The sequence below is a fragment of the Mirounga leonina genome, unplaced genomic scaffold (genome assembly GCF_011800145.1).
Source record: "Mirounga leonina isolate KUSES-001 unplaced genomic scaffold, KU_Mleo_1.0 Mir_176, whole genome shotgun sequence".
In the NCBI taxonomy this organism is placed as follows: domain Eukaryota; kingdom Metazoa; phylum Chordata; class Mammalia; order Carnivora; family Phocidae; genus Mirounga; species Mirounga leonina.
In genome coordinates this window covers 46,037,190-46,052,243 of record NW_023270454.1, presented here as the reverse complement: position 1 = coordinate 46,052,243, position 15,054 = coordinate 46,037,190, and the positions used below count along the sequence as shown (strand labels likewise).

General features: G+C 33.8%; 1 pseudogene; it reads right to left on the bottom strand.

Annotated features, from left to right (window-relative positions):
• Positions 1-13,819: 13,819 nt before the first annotated feature.
• On the bottom strand, positions 13,820-14,688 carry LOC118022459 (annotated as a pseudogene).
• Positions 14,689-15,054: the final 366 nt, after the last annotated feature.

The window sequence follows — 15,054 nt, the reverse complement described above, 5'->3', positions numbered from 1 at the left end:
TCCACTCCTTTGAGTAAATACCAAAGAGCAAGACGTCTGGGTGGTATAGTATGATTAGTTTTATAAGAAACCACCAGTGGTGCCTGGGTGTTTAAGTGTCTGACTCTTGGTTTTGGCTCAGGTCGTGATATCAGGGTAGTGAGATCAAGCTCCACATCAGGCTCCATACTCACAGTGGAGTCTGCTTGGGACTGGATCTCTCTCTCTCTCTCTCTCTCTCTCTCTCTCTGCCCCTCCCCCCCAAATAAATCTTTAAAAAAAAAATTTGTCTTCCAAAGTGGCTGTACCATTTTGCATTCCCTCCAGCAATAAATGAGTGTTCCTGTAGCTCCACATCATCACCAGTATAGGGTATTGTCTGTCTTCCAGATTTTGGCCATTCTGATAGGTGTGTAGTGGTATCTCAATGTTTTAATTTGCATTTCCCATTTGTATATGATATAGAACGTATTTTCATATGCTTATTTGCCATCTGTATATCTTCTTTATTGTGGTATCTTTGTTGAGGTGTTAAGATTTGTGTTCCATTTTGAATAATATTGTTTTATTGTTGAGTTTTGAATTTTTTATGTATTTTAGGTAAATGCCCTCTATCAGATGTATATTTTGCAGATATTTTCTCCATTGTGCATGTCATCTTTATTATCTTGGCATTATTTTTCACAGAGCAGAAGTTTTTAACTATAATGAAGTCTAACATCCATTTTTATTTTATGTGTTGCACTTTTGGAGTCATCACCATTATCCAAGGTCATCTATTTTCTTCTATGATAGCTTCTGGCGGTTTTATAGTTGTGCATTTTACATTTAGGTCTGTGATCCATTTTGAGTTAATTTTTGTGATCAGATATAAGTAATATGCCTGATCCAGAATTTAAAACAACAATCTTGAGGATACCAGCAGGGCTTCATAAAAGCATAGAAGACATTTGGGAGTCCCTTCCAACAGAGAGAAAAGACCTAAAAACTTGTCAGACTGAAATAAAAAATGCAATAATTGAGATGTGAAACTGATTGTAATGACCACAAGGATAGAAGAAGCAGAGGAACAAATAAGTGATATAGAAGATAAAATTATGGGAAATAATGAAGCTGAAAAGAAGAGGGAAAGAAAAATATTGGATAATGAATGTAGACTTCAGGAATATATCTACTCCATAAAATGTAATAAAATTTGTACCACAGGAGTCCCAGAAAAAGAAGAAGAGGGAAAAGGGTGCAAAAGATGTATTTGAGTGAATTATAGCACAGCTGAAAATGTCCCTACTCTGGAGAAGGAAACAGACATCCAAATCTAGGATACACAGAGAATTCCCATCAAAATCAATAAAAGCCAACCAACACCAAAACATATTGTAGTAAAATTTGCAAAATGCAGAAATAAGGAGAAAAGTCCTCAAAGTAGTAAGAGCAAAGAAATCCCTAACTTACAAGGGAAGACAAAGAAGGTCAGCAGCAAACCTATCCACAGAAACTTGACAGGCCAGAAGACAGTATGATATATTCAATAAGCTGAATGGGAAAAATATGCAACCAAGAATACTTTATGCAGCAAGACTGTCATTCAGAATAGAAGGAGTGATAAAGTGTTTCCCAAACAAACAAAAACTAAAGGAGTTCATGACCACTAAACCAGTCCTGCAGAAAATATTAAAGGGGACCCTTTGAGTAGGAAAGAAAGACCAAAAGTGACAAAGACTAGAAAAGAACAGAGAAAATCTCCAAAAACAATGACTTTATAGGTAATACAATGACACTAAATTCATATCTATCAATAATCACTCTCAATGTTAATGGACTAAATGCTCTAATCAAAAGACATAAGGTATCAGAATGGATTAAAAAAAAAAAAGAAAAGACCCATCTATATGCTACCTATAAGAGACTCATTTTAGGCTTAAGACACCTGCAGATTGAAATTGAGGAGACGGAGAATGATTTATCATGCTAATGAATGTCAAAAAAATAAGCCAGAGTAGCTATACTTACATTAGACAAACTAGATTTTAAACCAAAGACTGTAACAAGAGATGAAGAAGGGCACTATAGCATAATAATGGGGTCTATCCAAAAGGAAAATCTAATGATTATGAATATTTATGCCCCCCAACTTGGAAGCACCCAATATATAAAACAACAGCAAACATATAGAAACTCATTGATAATACAATAATAGTAGGGGACTTTAACACCCCACTTACAGCAATAGACAGATCATCTGAGCAGAAAATCAACAAGGAAACAATGGCTTTGAAAGACATACTGGGCCAGATGGACTTAGCAGATATATTCAGAACATTTTATCCTAAAGCAGCAGAATACATATTCTTTTTGAGTGCACATGGGACATTCTCCAGAATAAATCACATACTGGGTCACAAATCAGGCCTCAACAAATATAAAAAGATTGAGATCATAACATACATATTTTCTGACCACAACTCTACAAAACATGAAGTCAACCACTTGAAGAAGAAAATTTGGAAAGACCATGAATAAATAGAAGTTAAAGAACATCCTACTAAAGAGTGAATGGGTTAACCTAGAAATCAAAGAAGAAATTTTAAAAAATACACGGAAATAAATGAAAATGAAAACATGATGGTCTAAAACCTTTGAGATACAGCAAAAATGGTCATAAGAGGGAAGTATATAGCAATACAGCCTACTTCAAGATGCAAGAAAAATCTGAAATACACAACCTAACTTTACACCTAAAAAAGCTAAAAAAAAGAACAGCAAACGAAGCCTAAAGCCAGCAGAAGGGAAATAAAAAAGATTAGAGCAGAAATAAAAGATAAAGAAAAAACAACAACAACAAAACAGAACAGATCAATGAATCTAGAAGCTGGTTCTTTGAAATAATTAATAAAATTAATAAACCCCTAGCCAGATTTATCAAAAAGGAAAGGGAAAGGAGCCAAATAAATCACAAATGAGAAAGATCACAACCAACACCACACAAATACAATTATAAGAGAATATTATGAAAAAATATATGCAAACAAATTGGGCAATCTAGAAGAAATGCATAAACTCTTAGGAACATTATAAACTACTGAAACTGAAGAAATGGAAAATTTGAACAGACCCATAGCCAGCAAAGAAATTGGGTCAGGAATCAAAAAATCTCCCAACAAACAAAAGTCCAGAACCATATGGCTTCCCAGAGGAATTCTTCCAAACATTTAAAGAAGAGTTAATACCTATTCTCTCAAACTGTTCCAAAAAAATAGAAATAGAAAGAAAGCTTCTAAACTCATTTTACAAGGCCAGAATTACCCTGATTCCAAAACCAGACAAGTAGCCCACTAAAAAGAATTACAGGCCAATATCCCTAATGAACATGGATGGAAAAATTCTCAAAAAAAAAAAAAAAATACTAGCAAATTGAATCCAACAGTACATTAAGAGAATCATTCACGGCAATCAAGTGGGATTTATTCCTGGGCTGCAAGAGTGGTTTGGTATTCACAAATTAATCAACATGACACACCACATTAATAAAATTAATAAAAGAAAGTATAAGAACCATATGATCCTCTCAGTATATGCAGAAAAAGCATTTGACAAAGTACAACACCCATTCTTGATAAAAACCCTCAACAAAGTATGGATAGAGGGAACATACCTCAACATCATAAAGGCTATATACGAAAGATGCTAATATCATCCTCAGTGGGGAAAAACTGAGAGCCTTTCCTCTATGTTCAGGAACAAAATAGGAATGTCAACTCTCACCATTGTTATTTAACATAGTAATGGAAGTCCTCACCTCAGAAATCAGACAACAAAAAGAAATAAAAGGCATCCAAATTGTCAAGGAAGAAGTCAAACATGATACACTATGATGCTATGATGACATGATACTCTATGTAGAAAACCCAAACGACTCCACCAAAAAATTGCTAGAACTGATAAATGAATTCAGTAAATTTGCAGAATACAAAATCGACATACAGAAATCTGTTGCATTTTTATATACCAATAATGAAGCAGCAGAAAGAGAAATGAAGGAATCAATTCCATTTACAATTGGATCAAAAACCATAAGATACCTAAGAATAAACCTAACCAAAGAGATAAAAGATCTGTACTGTGAAAAGTATATAACAATTAGGAAAGAAACTGAGGAAGACACAAAGAAATGGAAAAACATTCCTGTGCAGTAAACAATCAACAAAACAAAACATGCTCATGGATTGGAAGAAAAAATATTGTTAAAATGTCTATACTACCCCAAACAATTTACACATTTAGTGCTATCCCTTATCAAAATAACAACAGCATTTTTCACAGAGATAGACCAAACAGTCTTAAAATTTGTGTGGAACTGCAAAATATCCTGAATTGCCAAAGCAATCTTGAAAAAGAAAAGCAAAGCTGGAGGCATGACAATTCTGAATCTTCCAGCTGTATTACAAAGCTGTAGTCATCAGGACAGTATGGTACCAGCACAAAAACAGACACATAGATCAATGGGACAGAATAGAAAACCCAGAAATGGACCCTCAATTCTGTGGTCAACTAATCTTCAACAGGCAGAAAAAAATATCGAAAGAAAAAAAGACAGTCTCTTCAACAAATGGTATTGGGAAAACTGGACAGAAACATGCAGAAGAATGAAAATGGACTGCTTTCTTATGTCATATACAAAAATAAATTCAAAATGGATGAAAGACCTAAATATAAGACAGAAAACTATCAAAATCTTAGAGGAGAACACAAACAACAACCTCTTTGACATTGGCCTTGGCAACTTCTTACTAGACATGTCTCCTGAGGCAAGGGAAACAAAGGCAAAAATGAACTATTGGGACTACATCAAGATAAAAAGCTTCTGCACAGTGAAAGAAACGATCAACAAAACTAAAAGGTAACCTTCAGAATGGGAGAAGATTTGCAAATGACATATCTGATAAAGTGTTAATATCCAGAATCTATAAAGAAATTATCAAACTCAATAGCCCCCCAAAAAAATCCAGTTAAGAAATGGACAAAAGACATGAATAGAAATTTATCCAAAGAAAACATCCAAATGGCTAGCAGACACATGAAAAACTGCTTCACGTGAGTCATTGGGGAAATACAAATCAAAACCACAATGAGACACCACCTCACAACTGTCAGAATGGCTAAAATTAACAACAGAGGAAACAACAGCTGTTGGTGAGGATGAGGAAAAAGGGGAACCCCCTTATACTGTTGGTGGGAATACAAACTGGTGCAGCCCCTCTGGAAAAAGTATGGAGGTTCCACAAAAAATTAAAAATAGAACTACCCTACAACCCAGCAATTGCACTACTAGGTATTTACCCAAAGGATACAAAAATATTGATTCAAAGGGGCACGTGCACCCTGATGTTTATAGCAGCATTCTCAACAATAGCCAAATTATGGAAAGAGCCCAAATTTCTATCCACTGATGAATGGGTAAAGAAGAGATTATGTATAGGTATGTAATGGAATATTACTCAGCCATCAAAAAGAATGAAATCTTACCATTTGTAATGACCTGGATGGAACTAGACAGTATTATGCTAAGTGAAATAAGTCAGTCAAAGAAAGACAAATACCATGATTTCACTCATGTGGAATTTAAGAAACAAAACAGATGAACATGGGGAAAGAAATAAAGAGGGAGGAAAACCATAAAAGAGACTCTCAACTGCAGAGAACAAATTGGAGGTTGTTGGAAGGGAGGTGGTTGGGGGATGGCTAAATGGGTGATGGGTAATTAAGGAGGGCACTTGTTGTGATGAGCACTTACATGTAGCACCCAAATAACTGGGTGTTATATGTAATAAATGAATCACTAATTCTACTCTTGAAACTAATATTACACTATATATTAACTAACTAGAATTTAAATGGTTTTATATTTTTTATTTCAAATTCCATTTGTTTATTGTAGATATATAGGAAAGTGATTGACTTTTGTATATTAATCTTGTATCCTGCAACATTGCTATAATCCCTTTTTAGCTCCAGGAATTTTTTTGTTGATTCTTTTGGATTTTCTACATAGATGATCATATCTACAAACAAAAACAGTTATTTCTTTCATCCAAATCTGCATAACTTTTATTTCCTTTCTTGACTTAGTGCATGAACAAGAACTTCTAGTATGATGTTGTAAAGGATGGATGAGAGGGGTCACCCTTGCACTGTATATGATTTAAATAGGTCAGCTTTAAGTTTATCACCATTATGATATTAGCTGCAGTTTTTTTGTATATATTCTTTCTGCAACTAAGACAACTATCTTCTATTCTTTTTTTTTTTTTTTTTAGATTTTATTTATTTATTTGAGAGAGAGAGAGTCCGAGAGAGAGCACAAGCAGGATGAGGGGAGAGGGAGAAACAGGCAGGGAGCCTGATGTGGGACTTGATCCCAAGACCCCAAAGGCAGACACTTAACCGACTGAGCTGCCCAGGCACACTTCTATTCTTATTTTACTGAGAATTTTTCTCATGATTGTTAGATTTTGTCAAATTGATTTGATCATATGACTTGTTCTTTTTTAGTCTGTTTATATGATGGATTATATTAATTGTTTTTCTAATCTTGAACCAGTCTTCCATACCTAGGATAAATATGACTTGATCATGATGGATAATTCTTTTTATACGTTGTTGGATTTGATCTGCTAATTGAAGTTTCCTAAGAATCTTCCCATTTTTGTTGGGAAATGTGCCATAGTCAGATTAATTATCTATACACTGGAGGTCATATGATTATTCAGAATCTGTAATTTGATATTAGCTTGATCTTCAGATTGTGAATGAACATATATCCTCAAAATAATATATTAGTACTTCCAAATTAATTAAGTATACATTTCTTCTCTAAAGACTCTGGCAACAAGGAGGAAAATTTAAATATTCCTGTGAAAGCACAATATTGTAAACTCTAAATGTATATTAGAGTTTGTCTCACATGATTGCACATTGGTTCTAGCTTTCCCCCCCCAATTTTCTTCTTTTTAAAGAGTTTTTTGAAATGGTTATTGAAAAGTAAGCATTAGCCAGATTGAACACAGAATACTGATCCTCTGAACACAGAATATCAATCTCTCTTAGTTTCTTGCATAGTTTGAATTAATACCATAATGGACAGAACTGATGCTATTGAAGGCAAACCTCCACGTTGTTCTATATAGCCTAAAGTTAACCCCCGGATTCATCACCTTTTCTCCAAGGCCATACTGGACTATTAAATAATTTGTGGGTACTTACACACTTGCCTGTAATATATCTTTCATTAAAGCTGAATTTTTTTTTTAATTTATTTGACAGAGAGAGAGAGTGCACAAGTAGGCAGAGCAGTAGGCAGAGGCAGAGGGAGAAGCCGGCTCCCCGCTGAGCAGAGAGCCCCATGTGGGGCTGGGTCCCAGAACCCTGGGATGATGACCCAAGCTGAAGGCAGATGCTTAAGAGACTGAGCCACCCAGGTGCCCCTAAAGCTGAAATATCTTGATTTTTCTCAAGCTATATGATATTGATTTAAATTAACCACTAGGGTGTGTAGGTAATTTTAAAAGTTCCTCTCGGTATAAATATTAAAACAGAACAAAGAGCAGATTTGAATAACATCCATTTTCCAATGGTTTGGAAAAGGATATAGACTCCCATTTAAACACTCCCATTAAAATACTCTGGAAAGGGTAAAACAGCAATATTTCTTCTTAAATTTTTAGATAACATTTGTTCTTAAAGTCTTACTTTTATTCTGCTCGCACTTTGAGGTCCTAAAGCTGTATCACCATATCTTCCTAACATAATTCTATTGCCCTTTAAGTTTTGATTAGCAGGTTTAGTTATGGCATTACTTTATGCACCAGTGTCTAGCAATTCCAGTAAAGTTTCTTCCCCATAACTGGACAAGGCAAATAGACTTGGGTTCCCTGCTGGGGTTGTACTAAGAGATCCTAAGCCATCCTGCCATTCAAAATTATAGCATCTCCTTTTATTGGATAAGAACCATATTTCAATCTAAGAAGATAACTGCCTATCTCTCATGTTTGTTCTTTTTAACACACAGGATCAGGAACTATAATTTGGAGGCCTTGGCAGCCTTGAGATTTTTATCAATTACTTTTGTTTTCTTGAAAGCAACCAAAAGCAACCAAATTACCATACTAAGTGTTTGACTTCCCCCTTGGTTTGAATGTATTTTGAATCCACTTAGCTACCCTCCCTGACCACCTCCGATTTCCGTTGATACGTGTTTCCTCCTTTCAGTAGTCACAATGATTGAGTGAGGACCTCAAAGCAGAGGTTGTCAAGAAGCCACTTTGCCTTTACAGATTCTCCATTCTGCCATTCCTCATCTTTTTCCCAAATCAAGACTTAGCAATTATTTATACTATAGAGTCAAGAGTATTACAGTTACCTTGCTCACACTACTAACAGCAGCAATTGAACAGTCAATAATTGAAAGAACATCCACAGGGTAAACTCATGGAAGGTGTTCATAAAGATAAAGGATATGGTACAGCGAGAGAAAGAAAGTACAGGAAATCATCTTAGGGTTCAGAAAACTTCCAAACACAACCCCTAGAGATTTTTCTCAGTGACGTAGAATGTGTTTCATCTTTAAACTATGTGATACGCTTTGCTTTCTGGGGATCCAAAGCAAAGTTGTTAAAGGGATCTTCTAAAACCAACTAGGAAAGTATCTAAAAGCAGGCTGTGTAACCAGTTAAACAAGGTGTAAACCATTAATGTATACATTTTCAGTAAACAATGGAGACAAGAGCATAGATTGTTTCCAGGAAAATTGTGAAATTTCAATCAAACATTAAAAAGTACTAGCTAGCACAATTTATTCTTATCTTGGTCAAGTATTAGTTTCAGATTTTCTTTTCTTTTTTTTTTAAGATTTTATTTACTTGACAGAGAGAGACACAGTGAGAGAGGGAACACAAGCAGGGGGAGTGGGAGAGGGAGAAGCAGGCTTCCCGCTGAGCAGGGAGCCTGATGCAGTGCTCCATCCCAGGACCCTGGGATCATGACCTGAGCCGAAGGCAGACACTTAACGACTGAACCACGCAGGCGCCCCTAGTTTCAGATTTTCAAGCATTACCCAGTATAAGCAGAGAGCTACCTCAAACCAGTTTTAAGGTAAACCAATTTTTACACAACTATTCTTAATTTGCAGAGATCTTCTGTTTATCATGAAACAGTGTTGAATTTTGTCAAATTCTTTCTCTGCATATATTGAAATAACTATGCCCTTCTTTATTTAGTGACATGGCAAACCAGATTGGTTTTTAAAAATTGTTTTATTAGCCTTATTTCTTAAAACAGTTACAAGTTTACAGAAAAGTGAACAGAAAGTACATAGAGCATAGACTTCCTGTATGTTTCCTTTCCCTCAACCCATAGCTTTTCCCCTACTATTAACATCTTGCACTGGCATACTACATTTGTAACAAGTGATAATTCAGCATTGCTACAATACTATTAACCAAAGACCATAGTTTACATAGGGTTTATTTTTTGTGTTGTATAATTTTAATAGGTTTTGCTACACACATAATGTCATTAAGTATAGTACAGAGTACTTTGAATATTATCTCCTAGCTTAACTTATTTGTCCCTCTGCCCTCTACTCTACCCTCAGCCCCCACCCCTTAAGCATGGGCAACCACTGTCTTTTTACTGTCGCTATAGTTTTGCATTTTCCAGAAGGTCATAGAATTGGAATCATATAGTATGAAGTCTCTTCAGACTGAAATTTTACTTAGCAATATTCATTAAAGGTCCTCCCCCCATGTCTTTTCAGGGATGGAAAGTTCACTTATTTTTATCACAGAATAATATTCCATTCAATCGATTGATATACCACAATGTATTTATTCATTCATCTATTGCAAGAATCTTAGATAGTTGATTGCTTCTGAGTTTCGGTGTTATGAGTAAAGGTGCATTTGTATGCAGGACAGAAGTTTGTTTGATTGTTTTGGATATAAGTTTTCACCTTCTTTGGATAAGCACCTAGGAGTGGTGCACAATTGGTGGATTATATGGTTAGACTCTGCTTGTAAGAAACTGCCAAACTATAATCCAAAGTGGCTGTACCATTTTGCATTCTCACCAGCAGTTGCTCCATTACCTCACTAGCATTCAGTGGTGCCAGTGTTCTGGATTTTGTATCTCATTGTTGTGTTAAATTGCATTTCCCTGATGTCAAATGATGGGGAGCATCTTTTCACATGCTCATTTGCTATCTTCGTATCTTCTTTTTGAGGTACCTGTTATAATTTTTGGCCCATTCATTGATCGGATTTTAAGAGTTCTTTATGTCTTTGGATACAAGGTTGATTTTTTATGTTAAACAAACTTGCATTTCTGGAATTCCACTGGGTTACAATGTATTATTCTTTTTATATATTGCTGAATTAGATTTGCTAATATTTTGTTAAAGAATTTGCATTGATGTTCATGAAGCTATTAGTTTGTAATTTATTTTTGTAATACCTTTGCCTGGTTTTGGTACCAGAGAGATCTTGGCCAAATAAAATGGGATGCCTACTGATCTATCTCTGAAAAGTATTAATCTTGGCTTCATATTATTTCTTCCTTAAATATTTGATACAATTCAACAGTGAACCAATCTGACCTTGGAGTTTTATTTGTGGGAAAGTTTTTATTTTGATTTCAATTCCTTTAATAGAAATACAAGGATTAAGATTTTCTATTTATTCTTGCTATCAGTTTTAGTAATTTATGTCTTTCAGGAATTTCTTCCTTCTTTTTAAGTTGTCAATATTAGTCTAACATGTCAATAAAGTTCTAATATTCCCTCATATTTTTAATTTCCTTATGGCCCTTTAGTGGGGTCCACTCTTTCATTCTTGGCATTGATAATTTTGTTCTCTTTCCTTTTTTCTTATCATTCAGTGTAGGGGCCTCTCTTGTTGATGTTTTCTAACAACTTTGGACTTTCTTAATTTTTCTCTATTTTTCATCTGTCTTATATTAATTTCTAATCTTGTCTTTATTTTCTATCCTTCTACTTACTTGAATTTAATGGTTCTTTTTCTAATTTTTAAGGTGGGAGCTTTGCTCAGTAATTTTAGACTCTTCTTTTCCAATAGAAACATCTAAATTTGTGCATTTTCCTTTGTTTCTATAGTTAAATTCTTTAAATTTTTAAAATTTTGATGCTTTTTTTAATTATCCAGTTCAAAATATTTCCCCATTCCCTTTATTATTCTTTTTATCTATAAGATATTTAAGTGTACTTTGTCTGATTTCCAGATATTTGAGGACATTTCTGGATGTTATATTTTATTGCTTTCTAATTTATTTCTTTTGTAGTGAGAAAAGATTCCTTGGGAGATTATTTGTTTTTGAAATATATGGAGACTTATTTTTAAATACAGCATGGAGTCATTCTTGCTGAATGCATTATGTGTACCTGAATGTGCATTCTGAAGTTAGTGGATATAATATTTTTTTAAGTGTTAATTAGATTAAGGTTGTTGATAGTGTCAATCAAATATTCTATATCCTTGCTCATTATTTTTGTCAAGTTCCCTTTATCAATAACGGAAGTAAGGGGTGCCTGGCTGGCTCAGTCAGTTAAGCATCTGACTTTTGGTTTCAGCTCAGGTCATGATCTCAGGATTGTGGGATTGAGCTTCATGTCAGGCTCCATGCTCAGTGTGGAGTCTGCTTGAGATTATTTCCCTCTCACTCTTCCTCTGCCCCTCCCCCCAACTCACATGCACTCTCTCTCTCAAATAAATAAATAAAATCTTTAACAAAGTTTATTTTCTTTTAAATCTCCACCTATTATTGTGGATTTATTTATTCTTACATAGGTATTGTCAATTTTTGCCTCATATATTTTAAAGCTCTGTTGTTAAGTGCATATATATTCATAATTGTTATATCTATACAATATATTGACTTTTCAATTATTCAATAAGGAAAATTGAGCTCTTATTGTTAGTTCTTGCCTTTTTGCAAGTTTAACAGTATTTCCCTTTTGTTTGGATTGTTAGGCCCATTTATATTTAATATAAGTATTAATAGGGTTGGTTGTATTTACTTTTGCCATTTGCTTTTTGGAAGGTAGAGTTACTTCTATGCTTTCATTTATTTATTTATGTCATTTTTTTGTGTTGATCAAATTCTCTTGATTTGGGAAAATTTTTTAGGAGTTTCCATAATTTACATAAGTTTTAGGAATGCTTGGAGAGATCTCCATAACATAATTTATTGAAAAAAAATTTAGAAGAAATTTAGAAGAGTGTATTTATTATGGTATTTTGTATAAAAAAAGTCCAAAACATTCTATATATACTTGTGTACATATATGTATCAATATTTATATATCTCTCTATACACACATGTGCACACACATACACATATGGCTGACACAAAATATGGAAGAATACATAGAACATTTGAAAGAGGACAAGAAGGAAGATGATAAGTAAAACATACAGGTTAGGAGAATTTCTTCATTGGAATTTTACCTTATATAATAATTATAGAAATACTATAATATCAGTACTTAGAACAAATTATTATGTATATTTTCAAAATTACTTTTAGTTGTTAAACATATATCCTTGCTTTCATATAATATACATATACCTGCACATGCAATATGTGTGTGTGCATCCACACAAGATCAAATGTGATTTTATTTATCTGAAAAGATGGCTTCAGAATCAGTTTCTGCATTTTGGTTTTGTTATTTTATATATTTTAATTAATTTAATATTTTAATTAAAATATTTTAATTTAATTAAATTTAATTTAATATTTTAATTACTGTTAATGGAAAAAATAATATGACTCTTTTAAGAAAATTAAATAATCATCAAAATTCATTCAAAAATATTTCTTGAGTACCAGACAATATTCTAAATTATTTGTGTTGTTTTATGAAAATAATTTTGGGAATAAAAATGCAAATTAAGGTAATTATGTAACTTCCTCCTTGTCTTATATATTTTACCATGAAAAAATAATAGAAAAAATATATTTTTCTCAAATATAAGTAGCTTCTTTATCATAAAACTAAATCAATGTCATTGGCATAGAAAACAATATTCATCTCTCCAAACTAGCCAATGCTGCACAGCAAATAAAAGTAGCTTCTATTTGCTTAAAAGACTTGTTACTTTTCCTTAGCTAAATAAGTGACTCACAATTTGAAAATGGCTTTTTGTTGTAAAACAGTAGTATACATCTCTTGATGTATATAGTTTTGCTTCATAATTGTGGGTTTATCCCAACATATATGTACATGAATTTATTATTTATATTAAAATGCCAAATAGCCTCAAAGCAGCAAAAGCTAGAAAAAAAATAATGTCAAAATATACATGTCAATAATTTAGTTATTTATATGGTCCCACTGGATTTATTTCATATGGGAAACAAACTTGATTCTTTAAAAAATAAACTGAAAATTTGGATCAATTGAAGTTTGAATTAATTTCAATGCTCAAAGCAAAATTACATCGGAAGGACAACATTGCAACTACTGCAAATAATAAAAATGTATAAATTTGGCATTTATTATTTTTGTAGACTACTAATGTAAACTAGCCTATAATCTTTATTTTGAGTAGAGTAAATGTATTAATAGTTAGTCCTATTTATGAATTCCACTCAACAGAATTAAATAAGTCCATGTTGAACATATACAATGTACAGCAACTTAGCTAAATACTTCAAAATATAGAGATGAGCATTCATCTTTTATTGGATGTTAATATGAAAGGATTCAAGGGTGCCAGGCAAAGGTCATGGTCAGGAATGCCAGATGTGCCTCCACACTGGGGCCTCTTCAGTGGTACTTTCATAGCCGCTCGTGTTTGAGTTCCTTGTAACACAACAGTAGTTGAAAAGTACATAAACTGCCAGCACTATAGAAATCCCAGCAACGCCCCCTTTCTTCACATTGACGTACTTGTTGTAATACTGCTGGTAACCTCTTTGAAATGCTCCAGCAATGCCCTTAGGGGTGAAATCCAGCATCAGTATCCAGCTGGGCAGCTCTCCTAGTTTCACATCCATGAGCATCTTCTCCTTCACTGGTACGACTGACGCCATCTTGGAGTCCTGGGTCCATAATATTAAATATAATGATAATCAGTGATATTGGAAATTCAAACTGCTGTAACTTTTTGGAGAAGAGAAAAATCACATAAAGTTGGATGGGACAGAAAATTCTTCAGTGTGACAGAAGTGATAGAAGGAGAGTGGAAACAATATGAGGATAAGAGGAAAGCAGACAGATGCCTACTCTGCCAGTTTATTTATTAATATTAATGACAAATCTGATTTGTTGATACTCTGTACTTCCTTTTAAAGATGAAGCTTAAAGAATTGAAGTGAATCTCCTTTCCAGTATTTAGCTGAGATGTTTAGAAACCAACAGGGACCCCACAAATATTCCTCTTTTAAAACCCAGGACAACTAATAGGCTAGCTATTTTTCTGTGTCCTCCTTTTTCTTCTGAAACAAATCACAAATAGCTAAGCTATTTTTGAAACAGTCTAAGGAGTGGAACAATTTCCTAATTACCAACATTCTTATTTCTGTCAGACACAGATACACAGCCTATTTTACCCATTGCACATCCTTTTTTGAAAGAATTTTGCATATCATTACCTTAAACCACTGTGAAAATATTTTTTAAAAGTAATAATCAGAGAAATATGGATTTAAAAGGTTATTTTAATGATGTTTCTGATCCATTTTCACATTATTTCAGAAGTTAGCTGTGGTAGGCATCCTCTAAGATGGCTTGCAATGATCCCCACCCCTTGGTATTCATGCCCTTGTGTAATTTTCTGCCCTTCAGTGTGGACTAAGTTCAACTTCCTTCTTACAAGGAGAATTGGAAGAAGTGATATGTCACTTCTGAGATCAGGAAATAAAACTGACTTTAGTTGCCCTGAGGAAAATTAGCAGCCACATTATGAAGCATCCCTATGAAGAGGCCTACTGGGCAAGTGACCAAGGCCTGCCAACAGCCATATGAGGGAGCTTGTGAATGGGATCCCTCCCTCCAGTAGA